A 24,330-nucleotide genomic window follows, 5' to 3' on the forward strand; every position below is an offset into this window, starting at 1 on the left:
AGATTTGAGAGAGAATAGTTAAAGCAGTTGAATGTTGAATGTTGAAAATGTGCCTAATACCCAAAGCATCACCTCTTACTATTGAGTACAAGATGTACTTTTTTGGATCTTAATCTCAGTTACTAGTACTTTTGTAGTAATAATAATAATAATAACACAGCAGTTTGAAACAAATTCACAAAAACACAGCAAGGTTTTGCTTGCGGTAATAGGAACCAATGAAGGACAATACAATCACACTTAAGTGTTATCCCTGTTTGTTCTGAAAAGGACTCAGATACAAAAATAATAAACTACATAAAAGTATCTGAATATAAGAGATTTCACTGTTTCTTCCAAATGTAGTGGCACTGCCTGTCTTACATGAATCCAGATATTCCAGGTCAGTAATGATTAATCTAATTGTAAAAAAAAGAAAAAAAAAAATTCCAACAAATGAAAGCAAAGTATTTGAGAAACCCCCAGAAAAGAACCCAAAATATTAGGAAGTGTAGTAAAAATTTTCAAAACACTTAAAAAGCTTGAGGACCAAACTGTAATTTATTTTCAGTGAGACAGAATTGTAAATGCCTAACAGATCAAGAAAGTAATGCATGTGTTAGGCATTTTTAATAATACCATTTAATTTTGATTAGACAGTAATATATTTAAGATTATATAAAAAACTGAAATTCTTGTGCCACATCTCATGTGCAAAGATTAAATTTTTAAAAGGACTGGAAATCCAGAAGCACTATATTCAGCGAAGAATGAATATAAATGAAAATTTCTTCAGGGACATACGGACCTTAGCAACACTGTACAAATTATCAAAATAGAAGCTATACAATATTAACTAAAATATCGATTTTATTAATAAAAAGTGTTCTGTAATCAAGTTAGGAACAGTAACAATTATATAATCACAATGTAATAAAAGCTTTTGAAAACTGGTGATTATTCAAGTGAAAGGTCCTGTCTCCTATTAAGCCTTCTCTGAAGAATTAAGCTTCCATTCTCTATACCTAATATAGGTGCAAAAACATTTTGTAATTTCTTAATTGTATTTATTAGTATCAATGTAAATAAGAGTGTTTGATATTTTACCCCTAGGATATCAGTTCCTGTTAAGACAGATTTATATTCTAAATGTCACTCAAATTTTCAAGTAAGGGAACAGTTATAAGGAACCAGAAGTATATTAACATTAATGGAAAGAAATACACCTGTTTAAACACGGTTAAAAAGGAGATCAAATACTTTCTATTTCAAATAGCTAATCTCTTCAAACTGAGTTATCCAGTACCATCTTGAAGTTGATTATAAGATGAAAGAAACACGACAGAGATGATAATCATTTAATCCCTTAAGAACAGCTATTCTGAAGAGCTTTTCACTTTGTCCACAAGAGTATTCCAGAATGCTACAATCTGGCTAGAAAAGAAGTATAATGATGGGCAAAATCATGTTTCCAGCAACAGAACTTTCACAGTAACATGAAGTCCTACAAAAGAAGAAACACAGAAAAACTGACCAGTTTAACAGATGAGAGTCTTAGATGAGTGTGTCGATGCAGCCCTTGGCAGTGATGAGCTCACATACCATGAGATGTGCTAAGGATTTGTAGTGTCTCATCTCATGTCACAGAGATTAATACCTATTTGCCAGTCCTGGATGCTGAGGATATATGCACATGGGACTGGTACTGACTGTACATTCACTGATATATTCAAATTAAATCCTAGCTGTGATTCCCACACTGAAGGTGCAGCAGGTGACACATGAATGCCCAAGCAGCTCTGACTTGGACTGCAGGAAAAGGCTGTGCAGTTCAAGAGTTTCAAGGACCCACTGTGCTGGGCCAAGCACAACCTTCCTGTCATCTTTCTGGAGTTCCTTGCTGCTCACAGACTGTGATGGAACCCAAGAGAAAAGGCAGGTCTGGCACATCCTGAGGTCTGCAGTAACTGTAACTGTTGTTGCCATGGAACATTAACACCCTTTCCTCCATGGTGAGCAGCAGAACGCACTTCAGAAATAACTCACTACAGGGAATTCCTTTTTCTACAATTTAAAAGACCATGAAAATGACTGTATAATCTTTCTATCAAGTAGTTTTTGCTGAAATCGCTTATATATTTTCAATTTCAATTTTGAAATACTTTGGAGAAACTTGTCTGCTAATGTCAAATGTTATAAAATGTTGCTCCTCAGTGGTTGAATAAACACAGAATTAACACTGAAATTTAATCAGATTTGCCCACAGTCTAAAAATTCAGTTTGAAGAAGAAAACTCGTAAAAAATGCCACTAAAGCAACCAGCACAGCAACATTTGATTAAACTTGACCTCTAAGATCTGCTTTGTATACAGGTTACCAAACATTTATAACTAATACAACTTCTTTTTTTTATAATAATGTATGTGATCTAGGCAGGACAACATTCAATAGATGGTATCCTTTTCAAACCATAACACAGTTTCCTTAAAGAACAAAATAAACCAAATGGAATAAAAAAAGAACTAAGATCAGTTGCTGTGCTACATTAAGGAAACAATAAATATCATAGAGCTCAGGTTCTTAATACTACTGTGTGTTAACAGCAGCTGGAATTAGTACTTACCTCTTGACTGAAGCACAGAGACATAGTTATAATAGATTTCTATTAATACTTAATTTGGTAGACCTATCACACTGCATCTTCTACCTTCAGATTTACATAACCAATTTCTTAAACTATGCATGAACTAGTAGAAAAAGTAAAATGTCAACAAGACCTCTTTTTTAAAACACTGGCATTCATATGAGATTTTGTAATTTGTTATGTGTTTGGCTTTTAATAATTATGGCTGTAATAGATAAGAAAAGCAGTGGGAAAGAGTAAAAATAACAGGATGACGTTTTAAAAACCAGAATCTGATTAGACTCAGTATAAGTTTTCACTGGCACTTCAGAGTTTTGCAAAGTTCGTGCATTCCTACCACAGTCTATAGAAAGCCACTTCACATTTTATGGATAGATGTTCTGGTACAACTGCACCCTCTAACACAATAAGAGGATTTAATGCAAAACCTAATCCATTTGCATGAAATCTGAAATGAACTAGTTTTTCCCTTTAACCCTATGTATTCACATTTGAAACAAAAGAAGGTAAATACAAAAATTGCCACACTAGATCAAATCACTGTTTTAGCTTGTACCCAGCCTTTGACAGTTATTAGTGGCAGATACTTCAAGAAAACATACCAGCTCGTGTCTATAGTTTTAAGAACGAACACAGGCATTTAGAGAGGACTCTTCTTCCCAGAGCTCATTGTTACGTGGCTCCCTTATACCCTAAGTGTTCCTACTTCATCACCTAAGTAAAAATCTACTTAATATCGCTTCTTGTACTCATAGGAGTAAAAGACCTGAGCCCTTTCTAACAATTGTTGAATTTAGAATTTATATAACATTTTTGTGTTTGTGCAAGCCTCATTGCATTTTTTTTCACAAGTTGTTTGTAGTTTTATTTCAACAGAAGGTAAGTACTACTTTGGAGTTCCTTGACTTTTTTAACATCCTCTATTTTGTTTCATTTAACCATGCCTGTTCTTATTCATCTCTTATTTAAGATGACTGATCCAAATCTTTCCAAGTTCTTCTCACATGCAAGTTTACCCTTATCTACAACAATTTTTGCCTATTTCTGTAACCATCCCATTAAGAACAAAGCCCTTCCAAGTCAAGAGGTAGAATTTGTGTGGCCTGACTTGTCATCAAAAAGCTCTGTCTAGTGGAAACCAGTTATCTCGGTTTTATCTAGCCACTGAAGAGAGGGAGGGGAACTTCTAAGAGGGAATGATCCCATTCTGTGACGGGCATCTAAAACAGGTGGCTGAATCATTCCTTGTAAATAATTCTTTTAAGAAGATGAGGGATGGGACCATCAATTTCATGGAACAATCAAAAGAAAGAAATAACAACAATTTACAACACTGTACTACAAATATTCCAACACTGGTTTTTCTTGCTCATTTTACTTCCCAACATCTCCATATGTTTCTGATATTGTTGAATACAATCAGAAGTATTAAATGACACATCTATGATGGCATGGAAGTAATTTCCTTGAGAGCTGCTGAATTAATTCAGAATAGAGAAAGCACATGACTATTTCAAACCTTTTCCTTGGCTATATATAAACCCAAATTCTGTGGGTAATGGTGTTCATCTCACATTGGGCTAACAATTTCCTTTGCACTGAAGTTTCTATTAGATATCTTGATAGACTCACACAATCTCAACCAGCATATATTATCTGACATGCTTTATTGGGAAGTAACTTTGTTATTCTCCCCCTTTTAGTTAATAAATTTATATTAAAACTGCAGGATTTAATAAGACGCCATCCTACTATTCAAGTCTCATGTGTGTATTCTTCTGTTTTCCAGACATAGACATAGTCCTAATCCTGAGGGTGCCCAAAGCTCTTATCAACATGGAAGCTTGTATGGATCAAAAAGTAAAATTTTACACAGAGGATCTCTAGCATCTTTGTGGAAAGAAACATATTTTTTCCATCTTAAAGTCCCTTAAATGTAAGCAAGTGTGCTTCTTCTCCTTCTACATCTGCCAAAGCCAGGTAAAAACTGACATAAATTAAATACATAAAAACAGTTAGGTACACTGGCTTCCCCATGCCCAAAAGTCCCAAGGAAAAGTAATGAGATCCCCTTAATTAACAGTGTGGATATAAAAAGATCATGTGAAAAAGGAGGCAGACAATCTGCAAAGGTGTAGAAACCCAGAAGATTAGAGGCTGATGTGCATGTCCCAAATGCTGATAGCCATAGTCTGTGAAGCCAGCCATGGACTCTTGGTAATAACAACCAAGGATCATTGATAATAATCAAGGATTGTTGTGGGAAAGAACAAGATGTGGCTGGAGAAGGGGCCATGTGGAGGTATGGCAGCATTTCTCCAGGACAAAAGACCTTGTTCTTATTCCTGGAGATAAGCACAACACGGTTCAGTGCAAGCACAGGAATGAGACTGAGAAATGGGCACAGACTGTGGTGGGGATCGAGACCACACAAGAGCCCTGAAGCCCTCAGACCCATTTCCAGATAGGTCTAAAAGAGCAGACTGCACATGATAACTAGTTTGCATAGAAAACAAGAAGCCTCTCTCCAGGGCAGGGAAAACCTGTTTTTAAAAAAGCATCTCCACCAAGCCTGGGTGATGACCCCCAGAACCCTGGACATCCCATCAGCTGGATTAACATTGGAGTCAGGACTGGTGATTTCCTTCCTTTCTTCTTCCACTCTTTTTTCCCCCCTTTCTCTCTCTTCCTCTTTTATTCTTCTCTCTCTCCCTCTCTCTCTCTCCCCCCATCCCTCTCTTTTTTTCCTTATTCCATTATCCAAAACCCACTGCCATGTGCTACCACATGAGGTCAGGAACTAAAATTCCATGCTAAGTGTTTTATTTACTAAAAAAACTTTGTGAGTTTTTGTGGGCACTGACTTTTGTCCTTCCTTTCAATCATGAGCATCTACAAATCTTAGGTGTTCCCATTGCCTTAGGGGTGGGACATATACAAATGATCAAAGTTCTAGAAAAAATTTTAAATCTTCTACTATATTGCATGATTAATTTATATGTAAATTTATTTATATTTATATTTCTTTATTAGAATTTGGTTTTCTCAATGACAAAAAGCCTCTTTGATCAGACACAACTATTTATTTTATGCTGAAATAGTGAAAAAAATTGTCAAAAGCCCTATAAGCAAAAGAGAAAATCAAATTAAAGGAGTGGTAATTAATGTCTATTTTACTATTTAGATATAAATACTGTATTCTTTCCCATGAAGGTTTGTAGTTGCTCTGAAAATAAGTTAAATTTCTGTTTCTCAAAGGAAATCGTACAATTGGAAAGGCACTGCATGAACAGTGAAATGTGTCACTCCATTTAAAAAAATGATATATGAATTTAATAACTGATCATAGACAGAATCATAAAGAAGAAATACGGCTGGCAAACAGATGGTCTAGTCTAGAACTGGAGGTCTGTGTTCAGTTACCTGTGCTTCTATTTGTTCCATGTGTGACACTGGCCAAGCCATTTCATCTATTTTTTGTTTCAACCTTCTTGTTTACAGCACAGAGAGAATGCAACCCCTCACTCCCCTCATTATCCACATTGGTAGCGGCTAGAAGGTACTCAGATCATAGCCTGAGGACATAAAAGTTCCTAAGAAATTTATGACACTCAACACTAAGGTAATTCATAACTCAATATCCTGAATTAGGCTAATCTTAGCATTAGAAATGCAAGAACACTAAGTTTCTGAATTCCATAGGCAGGTTTCTTGCCATCACAGAAGAAACAGTTCATAATTTTTAATGACTAGAGGGAAGATACTTATAGAAAATTAATGCAGCTTTTGTGCACTCTGATTTTTTACTTCATTGTTGATCGCCTGCCTGAAAGGCAGTCTATGTAAATGTAGAATGGCTAGGCTGCCTAATTCTCCCTGGAAAGTTAGACATGTTTAGACATGAAGGGAGTTTCCTGTTTGTAGAAGAATTCCCAAATGAGTAGATAGTTTTTTAATTTGGAACTCGAACATCCAGTTGCTGCAAGACAAAGAACTTCTTCATTTCCCAATATCAGTTATGATAAAATCGGTGCAATATTGTCCCAAATTAAATAGTCCAAAACCTGTAAACTTTGTGGGAAAAGATAATATCTTTCAGCAGACAGCTGGATAAATCAGGCCAGATTTCAGGCGTAGAAGTTCTCCAAATCTTGTTTCTTTTATTTAAATAAATTCAGTTTTATATAAATACAAAATATTAAATTTAAGTAAAAAATTTAAGTAGAAGTAAGATAAAATGGAGTTTTAAAAAATAAATTTTAAAAACAAAAGTAGCAAATGCTAGATTTTTATCACATTTGGAGGCCACCACTGAAACTTCTTTTAAGTGTCACATCTACACAGCTATGGCACATAAAATGCTTAGCTATAGTGAAAAACAATGAGAAATAATGGTCTAAATGTTAAAAGATCAACTATATTTGACTTATTCAACTCTCACTAGAGCTAATAAAGATACTAGTTCTCAATTTCTATGAAGAAATTACATTTGAATTTTTATTTTATTAGTATGTGACAATAGGAGTGGAATATTTGAAGGAAAAATGTTTGCTTACCTTAAAAGTAATTTTGTTCATTGCATCTGACCAGCTTTATCCATTTATGCAGAACATAGTGTTTAGTGGTTTACTGTTTTAGAAATCACACTTTCAAAGATCATCAGTCTAATAAAACAAAACATTGAAGTGCTGAAAAGTGTATAGCTGTCTATGAATTCAGATGGGTAATTATGCAAGATAAACATTATACATTTGTAGTAAATGGTATTTACCTTCATTCCATCCAGCCATTTTTTTATAGAGGTGAGTCATGCTTTTAATTTGTAGATCCTCACACTTTTATTATGCAAACCAATGAAGCAATAAATTTGTTTGTATAAAAGGAAAAGTTCCGCCTGTTGAAACTTCAGTGATAGTGGCATCACAGTACACATTTAACCTGATAACTATGAAAGAGAACAATGAAACTAAATTCATATACACACTAAGATATATAAAAAAAATACTGTATTTCCTTTACTGTGACCTTACTGATAAGTAGATTGTTCACCTGTCCTAAGTTCACCATACTTTCCAATACTTCCAGTACTTACTAAGTACTTCCATGCAGATAACATTGTTTAAATAATAATTTGTTGTATGAATTATTTCAGAGAAAGAAAAACAATCTATCTCATGTATGAATAGTCCAAAATGCAAACCAATAAAAAAACAAATCAGTTTAAAATTTCATCATAGTTTGAAGAAATATGCTACCTGGTTCTCTTCCCTTTGTAAAGTGGCATTTCCAGCCCAATTCCCATTATCATTAACATTCTTGAATTTTTTCCTTTCTCTAAATTCGTATTCATCTTTCCAGATGCTTAAATCTTCAATGCTGTTTAAGAAAATTCCCTCCCTCCCTCCCTTTTGAATTCTCCCTAATGAAGAATTATTATTATGAGGATCTTAATGCTGGGAAGATTCTCAGTTACTAAAGGAATTCCTTGCAATCCTGACTACACACCGAGCATCACTACATGGTATTCTAGGTAAGCTCTGTCAGGAACTCCAGAGCAGTGCTATAATGTGTGAGCGTAGGACACGTGCCACACCAGAACTGAGGGTCACAACACTCACTGATAGAACTGTCAAGAGGATTCAAGAGAAACTGACAGCAGAACTGAGATTTGCAACCAGGAAGGATAAGGAATCATGATCTAAAAGCTTCAGAGAACATACTGAGACACTAATCAGCTGAGAAAGTCATCCAGCCTGTGTACTTCCCTATGGAAGAAATTCTCTGAATTCTAAGTGATTTGATATTGAATTTTTTAGCAAGAGATTTGGTTTATTAATTTATTTATCAGCTGTTGCTCTATATGCTTAGTGTTTGGATAGGATATTTAGGAGGTCCTTATTAAAGCAAATATCTCATTTTGAGGCAGTAAAAAATTCAAGAGAGGGAGAAAATAATAAATATTCAGATTTAAGTGACAAAATTCCCGATGCACAAAATAAGATTGAAAAAAAAGGTCCAAAGAAGGTTCTATTGTTTCCCAAAATAGGACCCACTTCTGGAACAATTCCATTATTTATATTACCAGGCATTTAAACATATTTTCATAACTGAATTAAGAGTATCATTTCACATAAGTATAATGGCCTTTGCCTATTTTTTCAAAAGGCAGAAATATAGTGTTTCAAATGATTCCCTGTCTGACAACAGTGGAATTATTCTTTTACCTTGCAGTGGCTTAAAAAATTTAAAATTCAACTGGTTAAAGACGTATTATTAATAGATAAATGAGATTAAAACTAAAATGGCTTGCTCTAACCATCTAGGCCCCGAAATTTCCAAACAGTAATTCCTCTGATGAAGTAAATTACACAGTTTGGCTTTACAGCTATTCAATTTTGGTTTTTATCTTACATAAAACTGCTTTATTTTCAGCAAGCCTTGAAGAAATAAGAGCTGCTTTCCATGGGATAGGTATCTATATATTCATTAAATGTTTTAATGAGCTGATTTAGATAAATGGATGAAAGGAAATAGCTTTGATCATAAAATACTGTTTTACTCTTGGAAACTATCTCCTTCACTATAACCTTGAATTATATAGTTAAAGAATATCACTTTGCATTTTATATTGTTAAGTCAAAACAGTATCATTTTATACTGTTTATTTCCACAACATCAATATATTGCAAGTAATAAAGCATTTAAAAACCTAAATTTCAGTTTAGGAGACTCACTTGTAACAAAGTTTTGTGACAAAAATAAAGGGCTAGCCTAATTTACAAAAATCCACTCCTGGAACACATCCTGTGATGAACAGTTTACCATTCTGTGGGAGAGCCCAGATGACCACTCATACCTCCGTGGGTCTCAGCTGTACTAAAGGCTAATTTTTACCTCTCATGAGAAATAAGAAATTGGATACTCCTGTCCATGCACATCATCCATATAATTTAGGAATCTTTTTAAATTTTTCTTAATATTATACCTGCTTGAGACAGTGGAAAAAAAATCTAATTTTTTTCCATGAGCTATAACAAATTGCAAAAAAGAATAGATTAAGTTTGTAAGGGACTTACTTGAACACATACTGGATGCGTTCCATCCCTCACAGACTTTAGCCCCTTGTAACTAAGAAATTTGACAATGGGGTTAGCTGCAGGCCTAGTTAAAAAAAGTAAAATTTTCTTTTCACATACAATTCCATGGTCATAGGTGAAGAACTGAAGATATAATTCCTATCCAGAATCTTTGTGAACCATATAGAAATGAAAACCCCCAGACTCTTAGCACTGTAAATCAAACTGTACAGAGCTCAACTAGAAAATTTGCTTATTGGAGAAAAGTAGGAATTATCAGATTAGATTCTGGTTGCAAACAAAATGAAGTATTTTATTTGACTACTCCCCTCATCAGTCTCACATGCCTATAACCATGGAGGCAGAGTCTATAATGAAAAGATGCAAATTTTGCTACCGATTTCATTCAGCATGGCATGATGTTTCTTGCATTATATCTCTCATATGGTAAATTGAAGTAAAAGTTACTTCTTTTGCCTGATGAACAAAGAAATAGAACAAACCATAAATACAAGAAAAAAGTATAAAGTTGTATAAAACTATCAAAGATTTGGCACAGTCCCAGATCATCCTAAGAATGGAACTAATTGTGTACAAAGCCAACACACATAAAGCAAATGATTCCTAGAATGGCAGAAACTCACTAATCAAAAGATTTGCATAATAATCATCCATCTGTATGATGCACCATATGGCAAACAAGACTGTAATTTCACTAAATATGTTTTCCAGGGAAACAGGTTGCTTGCGTTTTCAACTAAGTGAAAAAAATTCCCCAACCTAGTCATAAATGGCTGACACACCCAAGTCAGGGAAAACTTTTGATGTAAATATGAGGAAGGCATGGAAAACAGCATGTTGCAAGAATCACAAACTCTGAAAAATATATTTCATGTGTGTAACTGAATATGTAAAAAAAGAGTTTAAAGAAGAAGAAAAGCAGTGAGCAACTGGCAATGAATTACATGTTCTAATCTTCATAAGATTTGGTAACATACATAATTTCAAGTTACAAATGCATCAGAAACTGAATTCCAGCATTGCTTTTCAGAGTTACATCAGAGTACAAATAAAATGAACAACATTACTTTTGCATACACATTTGAAATAACAGAAAGTAAAATCAAGATTACACATGTAGGGATTAGAGTCAGAACTCCTGTATGTGTTTATGTAAATTCTAAGGATATTAATATTGAAAGCTTCTTCAGGAAGAGAATCAGACTGTAGAGTATCTATATAAACCATGTACCAGTCCTTCTATATTTAAATATCTGTGCTTCACCAGAAACATGAGTTCACTGATTTTATAGTAAACAACAATTTTAGCAAAGCAATACTTTGAATAAGGATTTAAGGAATGCTGGGGAACTGCACACTTCCTCTTTTTAACCATTGATGAGACAGGTTTTTGGGAAAAGCATTTAAATATACTATTCTAGGCATTACAGTATATAAATCCATTGCTTGTTTTTTATAAATTCAGGTGCTTAGAGAAATGTCCAATCAAGTAAGAAAGAGAATGCAGCAATAGCTGAATGGGCCTGTTTTGTGGATATATTTTTATAAATGGGGTATGGTGAGTGTCATGTGAAGCCTCTTACCTTTGAACAGGAGGACAGGCAAATCTACTTTTGAAGGCATATATTCTTAGCTGTTCAGAGCCTTTGACAGACCACTCACAAAGAAGATAAAAGAACAGCTGGGATTAAATTTTAAGGAAAAAACACATCAAATCTCAAGACCTATGAGAGTAAGTAAATAAAACCAAATAGAATAACAGGAAGAGAGTAAAAGGTTGCATAGACTAGACCAAATAACTGCAACTACATAGTAGAAATATGTAGGATCCTTTCATGAATCTAGATTTACATCATGAAATATCTAAATGGAACTTGCACCAAAAGGAAGTACCTTATGGAACATCATTTTCACTTCTGGTAAAAGGAAGTCTAAAAAACCACCTAAGAACTTCAGAGATCCTGTTGAGAACATGCTCCTTTTGCCTCCATTAATCATGATTTCCAGCATGAAAGACCCTCTTGTCACCTGACCTTGAAAGCACTAGAAACTGTCATAGAAATTAAAACAAAAACAAATTGGAAAGAACTTCCCAAACTTATGTAAAGAGAGGTTACTGAGAACAGGAGTGATTCCATCCTATCCCACAAATACAATAGGAATTATTAATTGTGATGGAATTAGCCATGCATGTTTCTTCATATGTAGCAACTTCTATGTGTTCATATGAAAATGGAATCTGCTTCAAAAGCAAAAACATTCTGAAATTACTGTGTATAACATAATTTTTATCAAAGAAACTTTAAAAATGCAACAAAGTATGGAGTTTCTGCTCTTATTTCTTACTCTTTGTACTTGTAAGTATTTTGAACAACTGTATATTTGGAGGAACTGGACTCTATTCAAAGAGATTTATAATTGGACAGAGGATTCTACCTTCAATTTACCAGATCTTATCTATGTTCTTTAAAATTCTTAAAACCATTAAACCGGTTATTACCTAGTTACAGTGTTAATCTAGTTTCTTACAAGTTAAGAAACTTGTCACAAACCTACCACTTACAATAGATCCATGTGCAGTCTCAACAAATAAACTAGTGGATAAAAGCCAGGAAAACACAGGAATCAAGTGATAAAACCAGCAAAAAAAGGAATAGTTTTCTTATTGTTACAATGGGCTCCACCAGCTTAGGCTTGAAGCACAAGAAATGGGCAGTGTAGAACAGAAAATAGTGGAACTATGCCTATAGTAAATAATTCAGTTAAATAAAACATAATTTCACCTAATTTTAGACATGGTCTCTCTGTATGCTCATGCAAAATCTTGAGTATCTAAGAGACAGAGACGCCCTGACTTGGATAATTTGAGATTATTAAATTACTTTTGAATATTTAATTTTATTAAAAGAAACAAGAGATGTGAATTATTTTTCATTGTTTTGTATGATACAAGCTGATAATGAGCCAGCAGTGCCCCTGGAGCCAAGAGGGCCAATGATATCCTGGGTTGCTTTGGGAAGAGTGTGGCCAGCAGGTGAAGGGAGCTGATCCTCCCCTTCTACTCAGCCCTAGTGAGGCCACACCCACAGTGCTGTGACCAGTTCTGGGCTCCTCAGTACAGCAAAGACAAGGAGCTACTGGAGAGGGTCCAGCAGGGGCCACAAAGATGATGATGGGTCTGGAGCATCTCTCTAATGAGGAGAGACAAAGGGAGCTGGGCCTGCTTAGTCTGGAGAAGACAGAGAGGGAATCTCATTAATGCATGTAAACATCTCAAAGGTGGGTGTCAAGAGGATGGTGCCCCACTCTCTTCAGTGGTGCCCAGTGGCAGAACAAGGAGCAATGGCCACAAACTAAAACACAAGAAGTTCCACCTCAAGACAAGGAAAAACTTGCTTCCACTGAGGAGAGAACAGCTACCCAGGAGGCTGTGGAGTCTTCCTCTCTGGAGACATTCAGAGTCCACTTGGATGAGTTCCTGCTCTAGGTGACAGTGCCTTGGTTGGATTAGATCTCCAGAGGTGCCTTCCAATCATAGTAATTTTGTGATTCCTGTGATAAAATATTATTCAAACTATTATCCAGTAAGCTTTTATATATTACTAGTGTCTAAAGAATGTATACCAAAAACATGGTTTTGAAACTCCTTCTTCTGACTTTTAATAACATTATGTTTTTAATTTTCAAAACTGGAGCACTGAATTTCAAGTCGTTATCAGGATCAGCAGAGTCCATAAAAGTTACACAGTTTTAACCACTTAAAGAATTAAATTGAAATGCTTCTGGGGAACCTTAACATTCCCAGTACTTATTTTACAGAAAAAAATAAAAAAGCACAAATACAAGGTATTCATGGGTTTATGTGGACAAGAAATTTCACATATTAAACATATTAAGATCCTCAGCCATACCTAGCACATGTAAAAGAAACTGCTTCAGGCTCCATATTTTTAAGTATCTTTCAGAACTCCTGCTACTGATTATATATCTTCATGAAAGAGAAGATGTGGGTAAGATAATTAGTATTGTCAGGTAATCAGGAAAAAATACATACATAGGGCAGGTAGGGGATTCTAGTAAAATAAAGTCTTTTTACTGACAGAGTCTTCTGAACTTCTTATATGGCTGCACATATCTATCATGTTCATTTTAATGAGCTGTACAAAAAGGTTACAATTTTGACCTCCAGAGCTCAAAGATCAAGTTATCACAGTTTTACTTCTTGTTATAAAACTCTGGAATCTATTCATATCATGGGCATTATATGACCAATTGTTATAATGAAAATTGGGAAAACTCTGAAATATGAGTCAAAGTAACGTGTTGCCTACAGCTTCAGTGTCCATAATTGATTCATCTTTAAATAATTACCATATCACCTATAACCCTACCAACACACGTTCTAAGACTCAGGACTCTCTGGAGAGAACTGTGTTTTATTACTAATTGCTGTAGAGAGAAGATGATGGTAGAAGGCAGCCGGCTTTAGCTCTACTTCTTCAATGTTAGCAAAAAAAAGGGGTAATTATTTCCTTTTCTGCTGGTCTTCAGTGTTTCTAGGTTTTTTCGGTGCCCTCCTTCATGTAACTATGTAGCAAGACTATCTGCAGGTCAGTACCAGGTCTCCAATAACAAAACTGCAAACTGCCTAATTTTAGCAGCTATGGTGCAGCAATTTCAGTTTGCACTTTACTTTGCTTTCTGAGTAGAGTTAATGAAGGTGAGGCACATACAGAACCTAAGGCAAAATACAAACCCCCATATAATTATTTCAAAAAGATGGCAGGAACCATGCAGTAGCTCTGAATTTGTTTCCTTTCGCTAAAGGACATAGACCCACACACATTGAGTAATAGAACTATGATAATGAATGTCTTTGAAAATGGATGTTGTAATGGTTGGTTAAACAGGGAGAAAAAAGACCTGTCCAAGGAAAAGAGAATGAAATTGGGGTCCCTATATGTGTCAACACTCATAAACTCTGTGTTCAGTTTATGCTTCACCTACAGATTTTATGTGTTATCTTCTGTATGTCTCATTTCTGTGACTTAGTTTTTGATCTGTCAAGTGAAAATCAAACCCCATATTTATCTTCCTTCTCATTTCCCTCGGCTCTGATATAATTCCATTTGAGAATACAACAATGCAAAGAACCCAGATATACTGTCATAGTTCATACTGCCTCTAAATGTTAGCTGTAAAAAGCATGGTCTTTCCTGTAACTTATAAAAAATATTACTGGTACTTTATAATGGTCCAGAAAGCTCAGTTTTGAGCTAAAGACAAATACCAGACACTTCCAAAGCTTGTTAACCAAAGAGCATTATTGAAACTATACTTAAATGTCATTCCTTTTGTCCAAGTTATATGAGATAGGAACTCTCAAGGTCACTTATGCTTCATTGTTGGTATGTGACATTGATTTTAAAGCAGATGGTTGGCTTTGACCCAGATCTAGAAATGATACATTTGCATCTCACTGGACTGTCTCACTAGCATCATTTACAGTGCTGCTGCTAAGAGAGGTCTTGGCTATGTGTCTACATCATCCTGTGAACCTGCAACAAGGGCCTGAGGAGTATCCTGAAGACATTCTCTGAGAATGGTGAGCCATGACTTTGGATGTGCTTAGTAGCTGGGTACACATTACACACACCCATATAGGCTGTCCGAGGGTTATCACAGAGATTAATATGTTAATCTGACCAATGATGAGTGCTTCTAAAAGCAAAATGAACTAATTATTTGCCTGCTGCTAGTGGAACTGCTGGCCACAAGGAAAGGCTGAGATAACTGGATTTGTTCAGCCTTGAGAAAAAAAGGTTGACAGGAGACCTTATTATCATGTTCTGGTATATAGAGGATGGCTGCAAACAAGATGGAGACTCCCTCTTTACAAGGAATTACATAAAAAAGATGAGGGGTAATGGGTAGAAGTTATTCCTAAAGGGATTGCAATTGGAATCTCAAAATGTCAGAAAAAGACATTTTTTGCACAATGAGAATTATCAGCCCTTGGAATAATTTTCCCAAGGAAGTGGTAGACTCCCCAGTGATGGATACTTAAAAGATCCAGATAGACAGGGTAGTGGAACATGTTACCTAGACTATGATTTTGCCATTAAAGGTTGGACCAGGTGATCCTTGAGGTCCCTTCCGACCTGGTATATTATGTACATGATAGAGTTCTTTTAAGATAATATTATACTGAAATCACTCTCTGGGAATAATATAAAATTGGATTCCCATTCAAAATCTGACACTTCACTGGCCACTTTCCTGTTCAACAGCAGAAAAATTAGCCATCACATGGGTCCAGGAATGGACACAGAAGCATCACAGTTCTACTTATTTTGTCTTTGGTAAGGACTTCTATAAGCCTCAATTATCACAAGATTGATTATTCCCTCCAAGCAAAGCATATGGATATGTCTGCTTTAACAAACATATTTTTAAGGAATCTCTTTCTTCTCAGTTTAGAACTACTGTTTCTACAACAGGCAGTTTGTTACTTTTGGAGAGATATTAATATTTAAAAAATATATTTCCAAGGAAGTCAAATGAAAGAGAATGTGAGGACTTGGAAGTGCTTTAAGTCTAAATTCCTCTTATCAACTCTATAAGAACTAATACTTTACAGAATTTTTACCTTAAACCCAAGCCAAAGGTCTGGGTATTTTATTGTGTACCTGTGAAAATGGAGTCTTGCCTGTTTCTTAATGCCCAGTTCAGAGCAGCATTTGTTAACCAACTGATTCTTGATTCAGCATATGCTGAAGTACCAGTGCAGCTGTTAAAATCAATGGCACTCAGTCAAAAGTGCATCACTGATTTATCTGTGTACAGGCCTACAACTGGAATATAAATTTGTACAAGATTTAAAGAAAGATTGAAGAGTCAAGATCAAAAGTCAAACCCAAACTAAATAGTCACTAGAGTAGAACAGTTTTCTGCTTGCTATTTTCTCTAGGTAACAACAAGTGGAGGTGGCTAAGGTTTGGTAGTGCAGCCTAAGCTACTAGATATGGATTTACAACTGATGAATTCTGGCACAAATTCAGATAAAGATTGAATTTATACACAAGACTGATAAAGAAAAGCTTGGATTTCTGACCTCAGCTGTTACGTCTGAAAACCTTTAGGTTTTCCAGCTGTACCAAGTTTTCTATACAAAATATTATTTACAACCCTGTCTCATCTATGTCAGTACTGACATTTGGCTGTTCTCTCACTATATCCAGGAAAGTTGAAAGCTAGCTCCCAAATCAAAGATCTTCTATGATCCTTAAATACAGAGAAACTTTGTTTCAACACTCTTAGTATAATGTTCCTGCACCTTCCAAATCTGCAAACAAGAGCGAAGAGAGAAAAAAAACCAATGTAAAATAAAATACTTTTTTCATCTAATGAACACTTAAAAGATGACAGGTATTTACCATGAGGTCATTGCATTTTACTTCTACAAAATGAAGGAATGACACTCTCTCTTACACAAAGAAATTTGTGATGTGCTGATGAGAAGTACTATATACTAATCAGGTACTTTTTATTAAGTTTCCACCAATCAAGCTTTCCAGAACTGTATCTTATTATACTATTAAGATACTCTATCTTCTACTACTGTTTACAGAGAAGAACACAAGGCCATTATTTTATAGATTTTTTTATAAAAAATTCTTAACCATATTTGAAGACAGTTAAATGAACAATAAGATATTTTGTCTAAGCATTAGAAAATAAGGCTTTAGAAGAAAAAACATGGACACACTCTTGAGAGAAATGATTCAGAGACAGGAAAATTGGATTCTTGCTAAAAAAAAATGGTATTTCAAATGTTTATTTCCTAAGTAACTGAAGTAATTAAAACTCTGTGATAATTCTGTGTTGCCAAATAACCTATTACCGTATTTTCCATTTATTATTTTATGGGAGTGTTTTACATTTTTTTTATAGTCAATTCACATTTTCAAGTTTATTTTTCCTTAGAGTAAGCTATATTATAGTGAGGCATTATTACAGAGGAAGTTGCTGCCTATTTTCTTTCTAGACAATGTTACAAGGAAAAAATCTGTCTACAAAGAATAAAAAAAAAGTTGCAAGATCTCTCTCAACATTCTTTAAATCTGTTTTTTTCTCCATATTTGCTTTTCTCATCTTTTTTGTATTTCTGGTTGTTATCCATACCATGCCATGCACATGCCTTTTTCCTTTAATTACTTTTTATACTCACTTGTTCATCCACACTTTTACTGCCTGTTGCTAAGCAACATACATAACATTAGGATTTACATTCATTTATCTTTGAACACATTCTACTTCCTTTTTGTGTCATTCTTTTCCAGTATTTTATCCCAAACCATCCTGCTGTTATTTTCACATTTTTTCACACCTTGTTCAGAGTAACTTGCCTAAGAATACTCATAGAATTTTAAAAATAATTCCTAAACAGCCAATATAGTTTAGTATGCATTGTTGATGGTATTTCTTTGATTTTTATCTCTATTTAATTATAAAGAACGATAATGCACAAAATATTCTGTATGAGGAAATGTATCTGTTAACTTGGACATAGGTGGAAAGTAAAGAATACAAAAAAGAGAAAAACCTTCAAAAATAAATCTGCAGGAAGAGTAGAAGACACCATGAGCTAGTACCCAAGATGGACTCTGTTTCATAAATATGACAAGGTCATGGAGGTAGAGTAAATCTGATGTAGTTAAGACACAGGAACAAATATAGGAGTTAAAATACAAGATGTTTTGGATGAACCAATTGCTTCACCCATTAGGAAGGAGAAGGCTTTGGTACCATATGTTTCTTTTAAGATACATAGAATAGCAAACAGGTTAACTTCACTAAGTGTTCTCTGGAAGACTGTTAAGACTTCCTATAGAGACATCACCATCTACTTTCAAGCATTCATATTAACACTAAACACTGAAAAATCTTGGCCACAAACTATTACAGAATATGAAAGAAATTCAATCACATCCCATCCTTCAGTCTCCCATAACTCTACTCATTTTTGTTCTCTGACATTCTTTCAGAGTCATGGAATATTTTAATAAATTCTCTTCAAAAAGACACTCAGGACTATAGCAGGCTAGAAGGGGGTTAATAAGGTCCTAAGGAATTAGCCTTGCCAATAACAGATGCTGTCAGCATCAATCCAATTTTCTCTTCTAGAAAAAACACTACTTAGAGGAGCAGAAACAAGTTGTTTAATGAGTGGAGAAATAATGAATCTAGCCTTCCACAGACTTGCTTCATCTACCTACAACAAAAACCTGATCCTCAGTGACTTCTCAATTTATAATATTTCTGGTTCTCTTCATGCTTCTCACTCTTTTGTTTTTCCTTGCTGTTTGGCTGAGTAAGAGCCATTCTGTGCCATAACTGATTGAAGATTTAGCTATGTTTAAAAATTATATATATGCAAAAAATTACTATATACAGGCTTAACAGACAATTTGCATCTATTTCTCAGACTGAATTTTTGCCTCAGCTGGAAAGCAATACATGTTGCTGAATTACAGAAACTTAGGAAGGTTTAGCTTCTATTTGTCTATAGTTTGGTTGAAATTGGACAATATGTTAAAAATAATTAAGACAGTATAGGCAGAAAGTGTGAATGCATTAGAATTACTTCCCTAGAAAACCAGTGAAAGAAAAAATAGAGCTAGTATTGATCAAAAATCACCATATAGAATGAAAAGCCAAAGTGTCTCCCTACTCCAGAGTAGGCAGCATGTTGCACTTTGCTTCAGCTACCTGCTCTTAAGTCTTTCTTCTACATGTCAGCACATACACGGTCCCTTCACAGGGCTTTTTAAAGACTTCGTCTTTAACTTGGCACTGAATTATACAATAAAGATTGACCTCTTAAATCAATACTATATTCAAGCACTGACAAAAATATTCTGTACCCCTCTGTGAAAGTATACCACATGGCACCATCCGCAGGCAATGCACAAGATCTTTAATAAATTGCAGTTATATGATATGTCAGTCTTGAATCACACTTTTGACACAAAGAAGAAAGCTTTATTCTTTGGCATGGAACTTCATCTCAACCAATCTTTTCTACTTATTCAGAAAATCTTGTTCCACTTTATACGTGTCTTCCTGGGACTAAGAAGCATTAAAACATTAAAAGGGCTGAAGATGAAGATAGTAGAAACCAGAAATTCCATCAATACAACAATTTCTTTTAAGATATTCTCTAATACATAATACCTTTTATATGGGAACACAGTTTGGCAGCACCAGCCTCAGCAAACAAGCCAACCAAATCAAAGGCCCCATATCCCTCTGGTCACCAAAGCTAAATCACAGCCGGATGTGGCTGGACATCTGCCATCATGCTGGATTTCCCTGAATTTTTAGAAGTTTAAACCCACTAAATCTAAATGAACTTAAAAACTATTAAGAATGCTTCATGATTCCCTATTAAAGCTGCAGTCGTAGTTAATATTTTCCATAACATCTAAAAGGCCTTATACTATTGGCCTGGTTTTGGCAGAGATAACTCTTTTCCTAGTAGTTGGTACAGTGCTGTGTTTTGGATTCAGCATGAGAATCATGCTGATAACACACTGATGTTTTAGTTGTTGCTGTGCAGTGCTTGCCCTAAGTCAAGGACTTTTCATTTTCCTGTGCTCTGACAGTGGGCAGTGCACAAGAAGCCAGGAGGGAGCATGGCCAGGACAGGGGCCCTGTCTAGCAAAAGGGATATTCCACAGAGCAACATGGCCAGTACACAAACTGGTGGAATTGGCTGGGAGGGGCCAGTCAATGCTGGGGAACAGGCTTGGCATCACTCAGTGGATGGTGAGAGACGGTATTGAACATCACTTACTCCTCTCTGGTGTTATTCCTCTCTTTCTCCTTTTTATTATTATAATTATTTTACTTTGTTTCAATAATCCAGCTGTTTTTATCTCAACCTGATTCACCTCCCCACTGGGGGTGGAGTGACCAAGCAGCTGTGGGGTACCTAGTTCCCAGCTGGAATTAAACCATGACAGTTATCAAGTCACAGGACTATGAAGGAAATCACATGAGACTAGGAGGCTGTATATGGCATCTTGTTACACTGAAAGTTCATGAAGATTTGAAAATGAAATAACATATGCACTAAATAAGCAATAAATGCATATAAGTTCCTCTGTAGACTTCATTATGCATTCAGTCCAGCAAGATAACATCATTTCAATTCATGCCAGTGAAAAAACCCTAATCAAGTTTCATAAAAACCTTCTGATAAAGTTTTATGGCATTGTCATCATATTCTTTGACATTAATTATTGAGTTCCAGACTTAAATTAGAATTTGTTGTTACCAAAAACTAAATTAACAAAAGAATAAGAAGTTATTTTCAGCTTCTGTGTAGGTATGCCACTCCTAAAAGTGCAAGTATAAAGCAAGATAAAATACAAAAATGTCCACTATTACAAGCCATTACTATGAAGAACAGTTAACATGTAAGAACAGCGTTTTCCAAATCCGTTATAGTCTAACTATGGACACTGCTCAGGGGAAATCAATGATCTTTGAGTACTGATAATATTAGTCACTTGACTTCAGAAGCTAGTAAAATTCATACCCTCCTGAGTTATCTGTAGGCATATATGTGAGGTATGACTATTGTTTACTCTCTTCTAAGTGAAAGACAAAAGCAAAAGCTAAAGCAAAAGCAAACTCACCATGAGAGAGTGAAAATCCTGCAGTCCCAAACAGTCAGGATTTTAAATGCATGAGAATCAGGAATGAGTCTGTAAAACAGTATGGGTGTGCTACATACATCCATGAAATCAAGCATGGCACACATTTACTAAGATAAATAGAAAAAAAGAACACTAAGGTGAGGGCCAGAGATTAAATTAGTAAATTAAGTCTTGTTACTGAAATGCATCTTTGACTCCTTTCTGACCATTTTACTAGATGACTCCAGACATGACTCCATCTGAAGTGTTTATGAAACACACTTTGTCAGCATGAAAATGTTTGTCTGAAGAATGTAATAAGCTTTCAACATAAGAAGCCAGGAGGAAAAGAACAAAGAGTAGATGTTCTCTTTCTTTCAAATAAAACAAAACATGCCCTTTAAAATTACACTAAAATGCTACTCTTTTCTTCAGAATTAATATTTTTCACTATAAAATTAACATTAAAAAATCAATTCGGCCCTTAAATGGGAATAACACTCTTGCTCAAAAATTCCAGTCATAGTGTACTATATATATTTATACATAAGCAGAAGACAATGCCACTACGTATTTACATTCCCCAACTTAGGTAAAGAATTAATATTGAATTTGGCATTGTTGTGCATATCCCATATTAATGCTACTCAGGGGACAAAAACACAGCAGATAAAAAACAATAAAAAGAAGAAGAGATTTGCTGCCAAGTTTGTGATTTAGATGTGTAAGACAAACATCTTAGTATTTATCAGATTAAGCAAGACACACAATTAGTTGCAGTAGACAAGACAAATCAAAGCTATCTGTCAAGAAAACAAAGGTTGTTAATTTGCTCATTTCCTAGAATTATTTGATTCCAAAAGAGATTAACAATACTAGGAGTTTACAATCAGGGGACAAAGGCACACACATATAACACACCAGACAGACTGACTAAGAATATGCTAAAAATCAAAATCAAAATCCTTAATACAAGGTAGTTACAAAAAGTTATTTTGCTTTGGTAAATGTACTTACTTTAGTTAAATTACAGTTACTTACTTAGTTAAATTACAGAGCTCATTGATTGCTTTCTCAACAACAAAACTGCATTCTGAATATGAGAATTGGCTTGCTTTCAGCAAGACTCATAAATAGCTTGGAGAATAACACTGAATCACAAAGAACTTGAAATAATTTCTTTACCTGTTTCTGCAGGCCATTTGGCAATATGAAGTGTTGGGTTGTCTTGATAGTAAGATCTGAATTTGTCCCCATACGCATTTTTGAATGTAGAAATACAACCTCTCTATTTGTGCATGCGTCTCAGCAACCCCAGGGCTGTTCTCTACTGCTTGAACAGTACACACATATTCTAATGCCTTCTTCTTCTACTAATTCCAACAACAGGCTTTGTATTAGTATTTTGTATTAGTATTCAGTCAATCAAGTAATTGATTGAAACATGACAAGTAAAACTTTGGTTTTCTTGAAATTGATTTAAATTTTCCAAACCAATTATTCTGTAATTCTTATAATCAAATTCTATAAAGAAAACTGATACAAGAGACTCCACAATGGATAAAATTCACGACCTTATTTATCAAGGAAGACTTGGTGAATTCTAGATTGTTAGCATCTAGTTGGAACAGAAGGAAAAAAAGAGGGGAATCTCTGCTTCTAAGCTAACCAACAGTCTGGGTAGCTGTACCTTAAAGCTCTAAGCTTACCAGTACTTGATTATTATCTTAGAGGAAAACATCCTAAAAGAGAAAAGAAATAGATCAAAATTATTGAACAAAATTGTTAACACTTAAAGTTTGTTAAGCAAAGGTATATATTGCAAGAATACATCTGTAATACTCATACAGTATATACAATATATACTATATACTGTATATAATACATGTATATCAAGATAGAAAGATTATGTCATGTCTAGTAGTCCTGGCAGAGAACCCAGAGGATTGGTGATATATCAGATTTTTCCAAAAGGCTCATTGTGTCTTGTTAATATCTATCTGGGTGCAAATTTAAGTAATGAGGCCACATCAGATCATTCCCATGCCATATCATGCGATGATAGAATTGGAAATTTAAACCTTCAACAGCATTGGCAGGGTCTGAAAATAAATAAATAAAAAGAATTGATTTAGAAGGGTCTATACAGAGAATACAATTTCAGCTGTTGCTCAGTTCTAGGACACAGAATCTGGACAGAAACAGTTCCTGACTGAAATTGAATTTTGAGGAATTAAGGAAAAGAATGTTTTTCAACAGCAACATAGGAAGAACAACAGGATATCTGATGAGTAAGTAACTTCCTCCCCCATTACCCACCTATCACAGTGGGCATCATCAGATGTTCCAAATAAAGAATAATTATTGAGCACTTTACTCTCTAACAAGTGTTACCCTATTCCTACTTAACAGTCACAATGGAAGAAGAAATAAATATTGTAAAAAATAGTTGTGAATTCATAGGGAGGGGGTGGGATGGGATGAATAAAATATTTTAAGACATTAGAAATCAAAGACCAATATGGTGCAAAATTGCCATGAAAGATCTTTTTTTTGCTTAGGAATAGAGAATTTAGTGTGACTCAACTACCTTTCCTACAATGGCTTCAGAGTATAAACGCATTGAAGAAACCTGACACAATTTCTGACCCCATCTGAGAGAAGGAAATCTAGAGTGGGGCTATTCTCAACAGTGAAGACTTTTTTTTTCTCACATTCAGTCAGAATTTTCCCTGACACAATGTGTACACACTGCCTCTTGTTATGGTGCATCACATACTGAAGACTCCCCTTCTGTAGTATCATCAGACTACCAAAACACAAGTTGCAGTACATGCTCAAGTGCAAACGTAATCTCATTTTTTATAGGAATGCATGATTAAAAGGGAATCTTCTTTTGACAGTA

The 24,330-nt window shown here is 34.9% G+C and overlaps 1 protein-coding gene across 19 annotated transcripts in view; it reads right to left on the reverse strand.

Moving 5' to 3' along the window:
* Positions 1–24,330, reverse strand: part of LOC111929905 (uncharacterized) — a 57,747-nt gene that overhangs the window by 15,466 nt on the left and 17,951 nt on the right. For 5 of the 19 annotated variants that reach the window (XR_015288394.1, XR_015288399.1, XR_015288396.1 and 2 more), the window contains 5 exons: positions 23,135–23,167; positions 22,611–22,798; positions 21,426–21,553; positions 7,395–7,568; positions 7,180–7,287 (listed from right to left, as the gene is read on the reverse strand). The exons of 1 other annotated variant lie outside the window; for it this stretch is intronic. The gene's annotated coding sequence lies outside the window, so the exon portion shown is untranslated. Of the gene's footprint in view, positions 1–6,046; positions 6,199–7,179; positions 7,288–7,394; positions 7,569–11,303; positions 11,402–11,613; positions 11,771–12,598; positions 13,273–21,424; positions 21,554–22,610; positions 22,799–23,089; positions 23,168–24,330 lie in introns of those variants that run through there. 13 more of the 19 variants (XR_015288408.1, XR_015288403.1, XR_015288397.1 and 10 more) reach the window with 12 other exon arrangements.

Source organism: Cyanistes caeruleus, chromosome 6 (genome assembly GCF_971803275.1).
Source record: "Cyanistes caeruleus chromosome 6, bCyaCae1.hap1.1, whole genome shotgun sequence".
Classification (NCBI taxonomy): Eukaryota; Metazoa; Chordata; class Aves; order Passeriformes; family Paridae; genus Cyanistes; species Cyanistes caeruleus.